The 14,693-nt window shown below is 41.2% G+C and overlaps 1 long non-coding RNA gene across 1 annotated transcript; it reads left to right on the top strand.

Moving 5' to 3' along the window:
* Nucleotides 1–245: 245 nt before the first annotated feature.
* On the top strand, nt 246–1,647 carry LOC138162098 (uncharacterized). Its single transcript, XR_011168544.1, has 2 exons — nt 246–588; nt 1,324–1,647. It is a non-coding gene; the product is annotated as an uncharacterized lncRNA (long non-coding RNA).
* The last annotated feature ends 13,046 nt before the right edge of the window (nt 1,648–14,693 follow it).

Genomic DNA, 14,693 nt, shown 5'->3' with positions numbered 1-14,693 from the left:
GTTGCCAAACAGTCAAGAAGTAGGTTGGTTTTTCTGGGGTTACATCTCTTTTTTAAAATCTTTGTTAAGAGAGAAGATCATTAAGGTAAGGAGGGGCATATTTAGAAATGAATGTGATGTAAAAACGAAAGAATAAAATAAAATGGTTCTCAGATCAGTCATCCTTGGACACCCCTGCCACCCGAATTTTCCTTCCTGTGTTCTTATAATTATATTTCTCCACCCCAGAGATTCCTATCACTTGGGCCTCGTCATGTCTCCCTCTCACTTTGCCCTCATTCAGAGGGCGGCACCTCAGAGCTAACCTGACATTCAGCAGCACACACCCATCTTAGCCCTCTTGTGAACAGGTGCTGAAGACAGATGCTTTTCCTTTGTGTCTACTCCAAAAGACCCGCCCATCAAGCCACCAAACCTCCTTTCTCATCGTTACCCAAAAAAGCGGGATAAGTGAGTCTCAGTTCCCTCATCTGTCAAATGAAGAGGCTGGAACAGATAACCTACAGAGGGAATGTGATACAGGGAAAAGTGTGAGGCATGTAGAGTCAGATGACCTGGGCTCAAAATCCAGTCCTCATACTAGCTCTGGTAAGTCACTTACTTGCTGTGGACTTTGGTTTCCTCATTTCTAAAACGAGAGGGTTAGACCCAAAGGTCTCAGGTCATTTCCAGCTCTATGTATGATCCTTTGAGTCTGACCCCTTAATGGGTTCTGAGGTCCCTTAAGAGCTCTAGAATTACAAATGGGACACTTGAACTCAAATTCCTGCTTTGCTTCTGTGACCTTGAGCAAATCCATGATCTTTCCTGGCCCTTCATTCCTTCAACTGCCGAAGGAGGTGATTGGACCAGATCTTCACACTAGAGAATCTCAAAGGTGGACGGACCTCAGAGGTCCTACCTACGCTCACCCATACTTGTAACAAGAGGCCTGTCAGGGATGTATATGGACATGAAGGTGCTGTAAAAACCAGTGATGATGTCAATAATAATTTGAGATAATAACTGGATAAAGAGGGCCCACCCTAGGCCAAATCAAGCTGTCTTCAAAATTTGTTCCGGACTCCTAAATTCTCTCCCCTCATTGTGAGCAAAACCTCTCTCATCTTTGATTACACAGAATTTCAGCATTTGAGAGGACCTCAGAGGCCTCTAAACCCACCCCACACCTGAATAAATATCCTTTCTGCCATCAGTCACCCACTCTTTGAAGACGTGAAGTGACAAGGAACCCACTACCCTCCTCCAACTGTGTTTTTACATTTTTGTATCCTTTGTATCCCCTCCTCCCCCTCCTCCTCCTCCTTTTCCTCCTCCCCCCAGGTCCTACTTCTCACACCCAAGGCTCCCTTCTTCTCCTGCTAAGGCTGTGGAGGGCAGAGTCTGCGGGACTCTGGGCAAGCCTGTTGCCTCAGTTTCCTCATCTATAAAATGAGCTGGAGAAGGAAATGGCAAACCACTCCAGGATCTCTGCCAAGAAGACTCCAAATGGGATCACAGAGAGTCAGAGGCAACTGAAGAAAAACAACAAAGTGTAGGGTCAGAGAATGGACTGGATTTGGGTTTTTGTATTTGTTGATTACATCTTCAAAGGACTTGGTTGATTGTTCTGTTGATCGTTGAAACATAAGAAAATCATGGAGAAAATTGAGATGCTGAGTACATTTTTTTTGGGGGGGGGAGAACTCAGTTGTTAAACATTTACTAGCACACTACTGGCTGATGCATGCCCATCTCAGCTGGCTTTTTATTAGTTCTTTGAGGGTCGGAGCTAGAGTTAGGAGTGAGCTAAAAGCTCATCTAAGCCAACCTTTTCATTTTATAGAGGAGGAGACAGAAGCTAAAGTCTCACCCAGGTTCACAGAGCTAATATAGCCATGATCTGAATATGTGTTCTTAACCTCCAAATTCAGCCCGCTTGTCACTGAACTAAGCTGCAAAACAGGAAAGAAGGCTGTGTCCTCAGGAGGCCCAGGCTCACACCAGTGGAATGGGAAGTAGCAGAGGGCAGGGATGAAGGGGCCTGAAGGTCCTCCATCAACTAGACTTCTAATAATAATAGCTAACATTTATGTGTACTGGGTCTGGGGTCTGGAAGACCTGAGTTTGATCCAGCCTCAGACATTTACTAGCTGTGTGACCTTGGGCAAGTCACTTAACCCTGTTTACCTCAGTTTCTTCATCTGTAAAATGAACTGGAGAAGGAAATGGCAAGCCATTCCAGTATCTCTGCCAAGAAAACCCTAAATGGGGTCACAAAGAGTCAGACTAAGCAACAACAAATATTTACATAACTATTTAAGGCTTGCAAAGTGCCTTATATACATGACCTTGTTTGATTCTGACAACAGCCCTAAAAGGTAGGTGCTATTATCCCCATTTTATAGGAATGGAGTTAATAGGTTCCATTTAATAACAATTTCCATTTTGAGGAAATAGGCCAAGATTTGTCCAAGGCCACACAGCTAGTAAGTATCTGAAGCAGAATTTGAATTCAAATCATCCTAACTCCAAATGGGGATATTCTATCCATTATGCCACCATAACAGTACTTACCCTTAATTAAGTGAACCCTGTTCTTTGTACATCAGTTTTCTCATCTGTAAAAAATAAGAGGACTGGACTAGATCACTTTTGAATCCATTCTCAATCTTTGATCTATTGGGCCCAGGGAGAAGATTCCCAAAGTTTTTTCTAGCTCAGAATCCTGTGATCCTATAAACTTCTCTCCACCTTGTCCTTCCTCATGTGATTCTCCAAAGAGAGCAGCTTGGACAGCTTTGTGGCTCCAATTTTTTGCTCCCCTCCTGGCAGGAATCAAAATCTCCCTTGGAGAAGAATGGGAAGAGAAGATTCTAAATATATATTATATGTTTTCTGGCACATCTGATCTCATTTTACTCACTATTTAATGATCTTTTTTTCAAATTATCACCTTTTATATGACTACCAGAAGCACAGCCCTGTAATAATGTCTATTTATATTGTATTAACTGACTTTTATATAGCACTCAAAAGCTGGCAAAGCCCTTTATAGCCATCATCTCATTTGGTCCTCACATTAGTCCAATGAGGGAGGGAGTATAGGTATTATTATCCTCAATTTATAGACAATATAAGGCTCAGAAAGGTTGAGATTTGTCCAAGATCAAACAGCTAATAAGTGGAGTTCATATCTGAAGCCAGTTCTTGGGAGGGTGTAGGTGGGAGAGGGAACTAGGTAACTACCAGCTCTGGAGCCAGGATCTTATGACCTTCACTCTGAAGACTTTGGCTTATTTGTCCAGTAGATTATTTAGCAGTATCACAAACTTTCAGAGTTGGAAGGGGTTTCAGTGACTGCACAGTCCATGCCCATTCCTGAACAGGCATCCCCTCTACAACAGATCAGCTTCTGCTTGAAGCCTTCCACACAGAAGGAGCCCACCACCTCCCCAAGCAGCCCTTTTGCTTTTGGACAGCTCTCACTGTCAGGACTATCCCGAGATCAAACCTGAATATGTCTCTGTCCAAACCTCAACCATGGTTCCTAGTTCTGCCTCACCCCCACCAGGACAAAGTAGAAATAGGTTTATTTCCCCTTCCATACAAATATTTGAAAACTTCTCTCATGTCTCCCTTTTACAGGCTAAATATCCCCAGCTCCTTCATCTTATGCTCATGTAACATAGAATCAAGACCCTTCACCAAATTGGTCACCCTGCTTGGATGCTAGCCAACTCTTAAACTGTGGAGCCCAGAACTAACATAGCCCTCCAGATGTGACATGGCCAGGGCAGATTATAGATGGCTGATCACCTCCTGATCCCTGAGAGCTGTTCCTCTCAGTCTAGCCTGAGATCCCATTAGCATTCATTCATTTATTCATGTGTGAGAAATAGAATAAAACATGGATCATATTATATTTCTAAACTAAGTCAATATGCAGCCCACAGTGATTTTTATGTACAAATATGTGGCCCTATTTTCATTTGAGTTTGGCACTACTGGTCTAGGTGAGTAGTTCCCAAAATTTTTGGTCTTAAATTTCTCTGTACTCTTTTTTTTTTCTTTTTGGAGGGCAGTTGGGGTTAAGTGACTTGCCCAAGGTCACACGGCTAGTTTTTGCGTTAAGTGTCTGAGGCTGGATTTGAACTCAGGTCCTCCTGACTCCAGGGCCGGTGCTCTATTCACTGTGCCACCTAGCTGCCCCAATTTCTCTGTACTCTTAAATTTTTTTTTTAGAATTCCCCAAAGAACTCTTTTTATGTGGGTCATATCTATTAGTATTTACCATGTTAAAAGTTAAAATATGTTAGTATTATTATGAAAATAGTTTGGTTCATAGAGCCTCTAAAATAGTCTCAGGGACCCCAGGGGTCCCCAGATCATCTTTTGTAAATTTCTGCTCTAGGTCATATCTTCCTGTCTTTTCCACAAGAACAGGAGAGAATTGATCAATTTTTTTACTAAAAGTAGATGGCCAGCAATTGAGGAATTATGGCACATGAATGAAACAGGACATAATTGTGCTATAAGAAACAGTGGACATGAAGAATTCAGAGGAGCATGGGAAGATGAAGAGTGAACACAGCAAAACCAGGAAAACAATACACAATAGATTGCAGCAATGGAAATAATAATTTTCAAAAAGAAATTGAAATTGAACATGTATATTTATAATAACCAAGCTTAGCCTGGAATATGAGATGAGAAAATGCACCTGCTTCCCTTTTTCATGGAGGCGAGTGTGGAGTCAGTGATGTGTTGAATAGTTTCATGAAACTGCTTCGATTTCCTTTCCTTTCCTTTTTTTATTCTTTGTTATAAGAAATGTCTGAAGGAGGGAAGAGGTATTTGAGAATGAAGGTGAGGGAAACACAGAAGATATTGATAATTTTTAATGCTTTGCTAAAATCCGATATCTTCAGCTGGGGATAGTATCCTTAGGGGAACTAGGCTAGTATTGCACTTCTCCTAGATTCTATTATTTGACCCCATTTTCCCTTCTCAATAGCCAGCAACAAATTGAGCAGAGTTGGGACCTTAATGAGTAGTGGGGAGGACACAGAGAACTGAACTGGGAGTGAGTACACCTGGGTTCCAGTTTGGCTCTGCCCCTACTTTGTTGAGAGACCCTGAAAAAGTCATTTCCCCCTCTCTGGGTCTCAGTTCTTTCCTCTGTAAAAGGAGAGGGTTGGACTAGATCAAACTCAGACAAATCATTGCAGGCTGTATATTGACTTAGGAAACAGCATAACAGCATTATCTGTATTATGGCATATTTTTAGCTTTTTTCTTAAACATTTCCCAATTACATTTTCATCTGGCTCTGTCACACTCCGGAGTTTTTTGTTGGTTTTGCTGTTGTTGTTCTTACAAGACTGTTGGTGGTGAGTTTGACATCTCTGGACCAGATCTTAAAATTCTCTGATTTCTTTGGAGAAAAGAGATCCTTGTGGCAATGCCAGAGGAAGACTTTGAAGCTTGAGATGTAAATCTCCAGCCCCAAACTGGTATGGGAAGCTTTTCTTTACAAAATCTTTTTAATCTCCTGTGCCACTTCTCCATTAAAATCTAAATCTGGTATTAGAAGAGAAAAGGAAGAAAAGAAGCTAGGCAAACTAGAACTACAATGACCCAGATAGGAGTTACAAGGAAAACTACTCCTGAAAAAGAAGAGAGAAGATGCTGCTAACAACACCCTCTCTAGAGATCTTGGGCCTCAGCTGCCTTTCTGGAATGCTGTTAGGCATGCCTGACTAAAAGCTACAATAAATGGAAATGAGGTTGCCTTTCATCCTTCATTCCGTAAACAGAATTCTTTGCAACCTGAGGCAAAGATTTAAAGGCAATGATCTTGAAGTGTAGGATGAGTAGTATAAGAAGACAATTAGGTCTATGAACAGTGAGACCTCACTGTGGCAGTCATGGAATTTAGAGATGGAAAGATTTTAGTGACCACAGTTGTTGTAGAGCTAGAAGGGACCTGAGAGGCCATCAAGTTGAACCTCCATATTTTACAGATGAGGAACTGGGGCCTAGAGAGATTCAATTAATAGGATCATATCTCTGGAGCTGGATCATCTATCTAGACCTTAGAAAACATCTTGTCCAAACCCCATATCTTACAGATGAGGAAACTGAGGTCCAGAGAGGTTAAATGACTTGGCCATGGTCACACAGGTAGTAAATGGCAGAGCCAGGATTCCAACCCAGGTCCTGTGACTCACCTTCCTTACAACTTTACGAATTAGAGATAAGAGAATATTATTTTCATTTTACATTTTAGACAATGAATATTCAGAGAGCTAGTGACCTTGTGGCAGAGGCAAGATTTGAACCCAGGTCTTTCTAAATCCACCCAGGGCCACCTGTCTTTTTACTGAACCAGGCTGCAGCTAATAAAGCCTTTCAGTGTCTACAGTATCTCAGCCACCACAGAGGCAGAAGGTTGTAATGGAACCTTTTGATTCTCCTGTCTCCATTTTTCAAATTACAATGAGATCAGAAAGACAGAAATAGCAATGAAATAGAATGACTGCTTTTAATGGTAGAAGTTCCACACATCAGAAAATTAAAGCCTCTTACTAACAAAGAGAACCTAGCATTTATGTAGTGCTTTATACATGTGTTTGTTAAATATATACATAGACATCATCTCATTGGATCCTCTTGGCTTCTCAGTGAAGTAAAATACATGTTATTCTTTTTCCCACTTCACAGAGGAGGCAGATGAGGTCCACACACATGAAGAGCCTTTCCCCCAGTTTCACAGCCTAGTGTCAGAGGCAGGACTTCAAATCCAGCACTCTTTCCATTATATACTATTTCTGCTCTAGTGGAACCCTCACTGTGCCAGCTGCCAGAAGACCCTTATCAGCTTATATGAACCAAGTCCCTTCACCAATCTGTGCCTCAGTTTCCTCATCTGTGAAATGGAAATGATGAAACCTTCCTCACTTTCCTCTTTTGTAAAATGGAAATGATGCATACCTCACAGGGTTGGGTTTTGTTGTTGTTTTAACATTTTTATTTAAAGTTTTGAGTTCCAAATTCTATCCCTCCCTGTCTTCCCCCCTCCCTGAGACAGTAAGCAGATACAGGTTATACATGTGCAATTAAATTGTAAGACATTTTCATATTAGTAATTTTGTATAAGAAGACTCGAATAAAAGAAAAAATGAAAGTGAAAAATAGCATGCTTCAGTCAATATCAGTTCTTTTTCTGGAAGTGGAAAATATGCTTCATCATAAGCCCTTTGGGATGTCTTGGATCATTGTATTGTTGAGAATAGTCAAATCATTCACAATTCTTCATTGAACAATATTGTTGTATGCTGTGTACAACATTCTCCTGGTTCTGTTCACTTCACTATACATCAGTTCATGTAAGTCTTTCCAAATTTTCCTGAAATCATCCTACTTGTCATTTTTTGTAGCATAATAATATATTCATATTATTTTTATATTTATATATACAATAATATAATTATAGTATTATAATCATATGCTACAGCTTGTCTAGTCATTCCCCAATTGATGGGCATCGCTTTGATTTCCACTTCTTAGCTACCACAACAAAAGCTATGATTTGTTCTTTGACCCATTTGCATTTTAGGATTAAATTATTTCATTTCCAGTTAGTTTTTAATATTTCTTTCCATTGTCCATTATTGAATGTAATTTTAATTATATTATGATATGAATAGGATGCGTTTACTATTTCTGCTTTTCTGCATTTGGTTGTGAGGTTTTTATGTCCTAATACACAGTAAGTTTTTGTGTAGGTGCCATGTACTGCTGAGAAAAAAGTATATTCCTTTCTATTCTCATTCTGTTTTCTCCAGAGATCTATCATGTCTAACTTTTCCAGAATTTCTTTTATGGTTAATTTGTTTCTTTTTAGTTTTCAACATTTACTTCATAAGTTTAAAATTTTCCCCCTCCCTCCCCAAGACAGCCTGCAATCTGATATAGGCTTTACATATACATTCCTATTAAACATATTTTCACATTAGTCGTATTGTATAGAAGAATTATAAATAATGGTAGTGTTGAGGGGCAACTCTAAGTTAGGTAGGTAGAAGCAGCCAGCTCCTTGCAGCTGCTCCCAGGCCAACAGGATGTTGGCTCACCACTCTCTGTGATGTGCAAAGAACAGAGCACCCTGAATTCTTACACATCTTGTACGGGAACACTAGTAAAGAAAGGACATGATAGCCTTTTCCAAGGTCTGCCTGATGTTATGGAAAAATATAGTGACTGACCTTCTTTGTCTTTTTGCTCTGTAAAAACCTTGTTGAGAGAATCAATAAACGGAGTTATATCCTGAACTACCTGCCTGGTCCACTTCATCTTACATCTCTGCTCACTCTTTTTTTTTTTTTTAAAGCAATTGGGGTTAAGTAACTTGCTCAAGGTTACACGGCCAGTTATTATTTCTGGGTGTGGTGCTGAGTATCTGAGCCCGGATTTGATCCAGGTCATCCCGACACTGGAGCCGGTGCTCTTACTCGCTGAGCCACCTGGCCACCCCTGTCTCTGCTCACTCTTGATGCTGGCATCAAGTGGCCCCCGGCATGGGAGAAACTATGAGAAAGAAAAAACAAAACAAAATTTTAAAAATAGTCTGCTTTGCTCTGCAGTCAGACTTCATAGTTCTTTCTCTGGACGTGGATGGCATTTTCCATCATGAGTCCTTTGAATTTGTTTTAGGTCCTTGCATTGCTGAGAAAGGCTAAATCTATCAAAAGCAGTCACTGCAGACTGTGGCTATTACTGCGTACAATGTTCTCCTGCTTCTGCTCACTTCACTCAGTATCAGTACATATAACTTAGGCTTTTCTGAAATCTGCCTGATGATGATGAATGATGATAAGGATGAAATCTGTTCATCATTTCTTACAGCACAGTAGTATTCCATTACATTCATATACCACGACTTGTTCAGCCTTTCCTCACTTTTCCAGAATTTTATCCATTTCCTTAATTTCTTTCTTGTTTATTTTTTTTAGATTGATCTAGTTCTGAGAGGGGAAAGTTGAGGTCCCCTGCTAATATAGTTTTGTCATCCATTCCCTTCTGTAACTCATTCGAATTATCCTTCAAAAATTTAGATGCTATACCATTTGGTGCATATTGTGTTTAGCATTGATATGACTTCATTGTTTATGGTATCTTTCAGCAAGATATCATTCCCTTCCTTATCTCTTTTAGTTAGATCTATTTTTGCTTTTCCTTTGTCTGAGACCAAATAATATTTCATATATATATATATATATATATATATATATTTTTTTTTTTTAAGACTTCACAGGCAGCCATTTTGACACTGTTGTCCTCCTTGCCTTGATCTTCCCTGTTACCATAGTAACTTTCTATAGTCATTTTTTTTTGCTCATTTTTTCTGTCTTTATTGTGACTCGGTGTTTTTATGTGAGAGTTAGGCTCTAGTGCTGCAATCCCAGGCTTTTTATGGTGGGGCTCAGGGTCTTACTTCTGGCTTTCATTGGGTTTCAGGACTTAGTTGTTTGCTTTCACTAGAGGGTAGACTACCCTTCTGGCTTATACTGGGGGTGTGTGGCCTCCCTGTTGTCTGCTGGCCTGCCCCAAGGGTGGGGCCTTATTGCTGAGTTGCTATGGAAACAGGGTCTCTCTGTGGGCAGGTCCCAGGGGAAGGGTCTTGCTGTTGGCCAGCCCTGGGGTGGGGCTTCACTACTAGTCAGCAATGGGGTCAAGGCTTAGCTGGTGCTTTGTTCTGGGTGTGGAGTCCCTGGGGTCTGCTGTACACTGCTGGCTTGCCCAGGGGCTGCTGGTTTGCGAGAAGGTGGGACCTTGCTGGTGGATTGTCCCAGGCTTGGAGCCTTGCTGCAGGCCCCCTGCTGTGAGGCTGGCTGCTGTTGCCGCTACTTTTGGACCTTGCACCCCTCCTACCCCAGTGAGATAGATCTTTCCTGATGGACTGGTAAGCTGCTTCCTTGCTCCTATGTCAAGGCTGAGGTGATTTTCTAGTTGTTTGGAGGGGAGTTTGGGAGGGCTTCAGAGGGTTTCTTCTTCACTCCACCATCTTGGCCACATAAGGTTGTTTTAAGGAACAAATGAGCTTATTCAGTTTCATCCAACAAACATTTATTAAGCACTTCCTAGGTATGATGTACTGTGTAGTCTTTTTTTTTAAGTTTGATGAATGCATTTTGGTTTTTTTAGCATTACAATTATTTCCTGATATACCCCATACCACATAACATCTTCCTTTTTATCCAAGAAAATGAGTTCAGCAAAACCAACAGTGACTGTGTCTGAGTATGTATGAAATATTCCACACCCATAGTCACCTATTTCTTTTCTCAAGTGGAAAGTGTGTTTCATCATCTGCTTTCCCCAGGCTAAGATTAGGTATTTGCAACATAGTGTTGCAAACAGAATCATAAATATGCATAAGTTTTATGAACTCAAAACCCCTATGCAAATGAGAGAGATTAGTATTATTGTTAGTGAAACATTTTTATGGAGTTGCTACTGTTGATTACAAGTGTCAGGAAAGAATGGGACAAGTAGATCAGGTATTTCAAAAGGAAGATTTCCCTAAAAGAGGAAAACCTGGTGACTGAAACTCCCCTGTATTGTTGATGGATGGGCAATATGTCTCAGGACCTGGGATAGGATCAGGGATCTAAAGCTGTCAGGGACCTCCGAGAATATCTACTCCAAGTCTATCTTGATTTTACAAATGAGGTAACCAGATGAAACAGCCTATGTTCAGAGAGGTGGTGACATGTCAAAGGCAAGATTTGAACCCAGGTCTTTCAAAATCCATCCAGAAAGCAACTGACCCAGGATGGCAGAGTGCAATTTGAACCTAAGTCCTCCAACTTCAGATCCAGAGCTCTTTCCAATGCTCCACCCTGGGACAACCCTCTAACAATACTGTTTTTTTCCAGTTGACCATAGATTCTCTTAAAATTCCCATTGGCTATACAGTGTAACTCTAGGCAGAAGTCTTGCATGATATGCATTGTAGATAATCTGTTTATAACTAATGTATTAAAAAAAAAACAACCACCTTGATGCTCTTCTGATAACTTAAGGGAGAGCATTAAGGACTGAGCATTAAGGAAATGACTCAGGTACAGTTAATTTTCTTCTTTGTGTTTACTGAGGGACTAGGAGTAAAGATTTTTGAAAGAAAAAAACTTTAAAAATCAAGTGATTTTATTGTACATTACCCTCTTTCTTTAGAGTGTAAGCTCCTTAAGGGTGGAGGCTTTAATTTGTGTCTTAGAATCCCCAGAGCATGGGACCTTTATTTTAGGAGCGGAGGGGGGAAGATTAGGCTTGTGATTTCACAATAGGGAACTGCTAGTGAGAAAAGTCTCTCTATGAATGTAGGTGGGCATCTGTTAGCAAGACTTTTTTTTTTGTGCTTTTTGGAGGGCAATTGGGGTTAAGCGACTTGACCAAGGTCACACAGCTAATTTTTGTGATAAATGTCTGAGGCCAGATTTGAAATCAGGTCCTCCTGACTCCAGGGCTGGTGTTCTATTCACTGTACCTCCTAGCCGCCCCTGTTAGCAAGACTTTTTAAGCCTTTTCCACTCATGACCCCTTTTGGGAAGTCAGCAGCAGCATTTGTTGGCACTGTGTGGGCCGGATAGCACGCACAGTACAAAGTGCACATGTTTTATGTTCAGAACCAAGGCTGTAGTGAAGTTGCCTGGGGAAGCATGCAACACGGGCAACTACTGCCAGAAATACCTCAGATTCACAACATGTTTGATTTTGAATTAATTTTTTGTCTTTATGGGTTCAGAAACCTTTGATTGTGGCCAAATTTTTCATGACCTCATTTGTGGTCACGACTCACAGTTTAATAAATGCTGTGTTAGAGAGTGATTGAGGCTCAGAAAGGTTAATAGATTTGCCCAGGATCACAGAGGCAGTCCTGGGCAGAGGCAAAACTTGAAACAAAGTGGTTTTGAAGGTACCAGCCCCTTCCATTTTGCCGAGTTGCCTGACACCTTAAGTAGAAAGAAATGCTTGTTGATTGATTGAATATGTACTGAAAGGAGTAATTGCAGGATCTTTATGCTGGAGGAGAGATGACTTGGGAGGGATAAGAGAGCTGTCTTTCAAGTATTATGGGCTGATGAGTGGAAAAGGGATCAGAGGTGTCTGTGGTGAATAGTGGATGGAGGGCTGGATTTGGGGCCGGGTGCTGGGTTCAAACTCTACCTCTAATATATAGTAGCTTTGTGACTGTGTGCACTTCTTTCTGATGCCCAGTTTCCTTTTCTGTAAACTGGGCATAATAATGCTTATAGTAACTACCTCACAGGATTGTTATAAAACTTAATCATTGCCTAATACATGCCAGGCCAGATATTTATAAAGCATCTAATATGACCTGCCTCTGACACATCCTGGCTGTGTGACCCTGGGCAAGGCCCTCAAACTCTCAGTGCTTTAGGCCTCTCTCTGCCTCATTTTTTCTTACCTATAAAATTAGTATAATAATAGTATCTATCTCCAGGATTGTTTTGAGTATTAAATGAAATCATAGATCCTGTCCCTATCCCTATTTGCCAAGGCACTATGCTGGGGGCTGGGAATATGAAGGCAGAAGCAAAATAATTCCTGCCCTCAAGGAGCTGACATTCTTATCTACTTATTTTTTGCTTTTTGGAGGGGGGAAGGCTGAGCAGTTGGGGTTAAGTGACTTGCCCAAAGTCACACAGCTAGTAAGTGTTAAGTGTCTGAGGCCAGATTTGAGCTCAAGTCCTCCTGATTCCAGGACTGGTGCTCTATTCACTGTGCCACCTAGTGGCCCCAAGGAGCTGACATTCTAATAGGGAGACTCTTGTCTCTTCTCATCTTGGCTAGTACCATCTCATCCTCTCCCCTCCCTTTCCCTTTCTCTCTCCTATTCTCTCTCCCTCCTTCCCTCCCTCCCTCTCTCTCTGTGTATATGTATCTACACACACATATATGTATATATACATACACATATGTATATACACACATACAAACATATATAATGTATCTAAAACTATAGCAGATATAGATAAAATAAATAGAGGCCAATGAGGAGGGAAGAGAGCACTAACAGCTGGGGAGATCAGGAAAAGTTAGAGAAGATGGTGTGCACAAATCACTCTGCAGATCTTAGAGCAGGAAGAGCCCTCCAGTGGGGGGATGGGCTCCCTACTTGTCAGCAGGTGTTGTAAGCCTCCCCCACCCCAATTGCAGCTCTTCCGGCAAAGACTAGAGCCCCTTGTCCAGTGTGCAGGGCTAGATGGGTTGTGGGGTCCCTTCCAACTCTAAAATTCTGTAAAGTCATGGTAATAGAAGCAAGAGGGGAGAAGGAGAAAATGTGACCTTGGGGAGGAGTTATTCAGTAGCTTATCTGACTCCCAAGCCACAGTCCAGGCTTCATTTTTAATTACATAGTTACTGATGAAATGGCTGGCCAACAGCATCTCTCACACAGAGGAGACGCATTTGTCTTTAGAAGTATCCATCAGCCTTTCTATAACATTTCTATATGTCCTTTGGACACATATTCCTCCAGAGATACAAAGAACTCTCTGCCTCTCTGTCTTTCTCTGTCTCTGTGACTCACTGTCTCTGTATGTATCTGTGTCTCTGTTTCTCTCTCTCTCTGTCTCTCTCACTCTCTTTCCCCTATCTCTTTCTTTTTCCCTATTCCTGCCTCCCTCCCTTTTCCCCTCCCCTTCCTCTGTCTGTCTGTTTCTATCTCTGTCTCTTTCTGTCTCTCTCTCTCTCTGTCTCTGTTTGTCTGTCTCTTTGTTTGGGAGTGGGAGGAGGGAACTTGAAAGTAAGAAGCATAAGCCTCCTAAAATATATTTCCTGACTCCTACTTTGATTATCAATCAGTCTTAGAACTTGAAGGGACCTTAGAGATCACCTAGTCCAACACTCATTTTACTAAAGAGGAAACTGAGGCTGAGCTAAAGGAAATGACTTGCTCAAGGTCACACAGAGTACCAACAGCAAAGCATATTTTGAACACAAGTTCCCTCAGTCAAAAGTCAAAACTCTCTAAAACCTGCACTACCCTGCCTCCTTCAGAAAACCCAAAGTAGGAGACACAGCCAGCCTAGTGTAGGGGCCCTTCACATTCTCTGTGTTGCAGGACACCTTTGGCAGACAGTCTGGTGAAGCCCATGGAACTCTTCTCAGAATGTTTTTATTTGCTCAAATAAAACACATAAGATTGGCAATGAAATCGATTAGGTTGAAATATATTTATCAAAAAAAAATTAAGTTCATGAACCCCAGGGTAAGAATCCTTTACCTGATAGGTAGACAGGTGGATTCAGAGTCCAAAAAGTTTTTGTTTGGTCCTTCTCTGACTTATTTTTCCTGTGTGACCCAAGTGGCAAGCCACTTAACACTCTAAGTTGCAAATACTAGTAATCAACATTAGGTGGAGTGAGTTTCCTTACACTAGTAAAGGTTTAATAGAGTTTAGTAGAGAATCCATAAGTAGAAAGAGAATGTAGATGATGGCGGTAACCAACATCAGGGTTTGGCAAGGCATGAGCATCAGTCTCAGCTTCCCAATGTCCTTTCCAACCCTCTTAGCTACTCAGTCCCCTCTACTACTTCTACTCTTTCCCATTCAAAACTTACTGCTCCAGAAAGATTCCAATAAATTCATTCACATTAAAGTGTCATTGATTGACAAGCCT

This window comes from Petaurus breviceps, unplaced genomic scaffold (genome assembly GCF_028583685.1).
Source record: "Petaurus breviceps papuanus isolate PSGF00001 unplaced genomic scaffold, PetGlider_PUasm1.0 186, whole genome shotgun sequence".
NCBI lineage: Eukaryota > Metazoa > Chordata > Mammalia > Diprotodontia > Petauridae > Petaurus > Petaurus breviceps.
The sequence above is the reverse complement of the archived record's forward strand: the minus strand, read 5'-3'. Positions and strand labels throughout refer to the sequence as shown.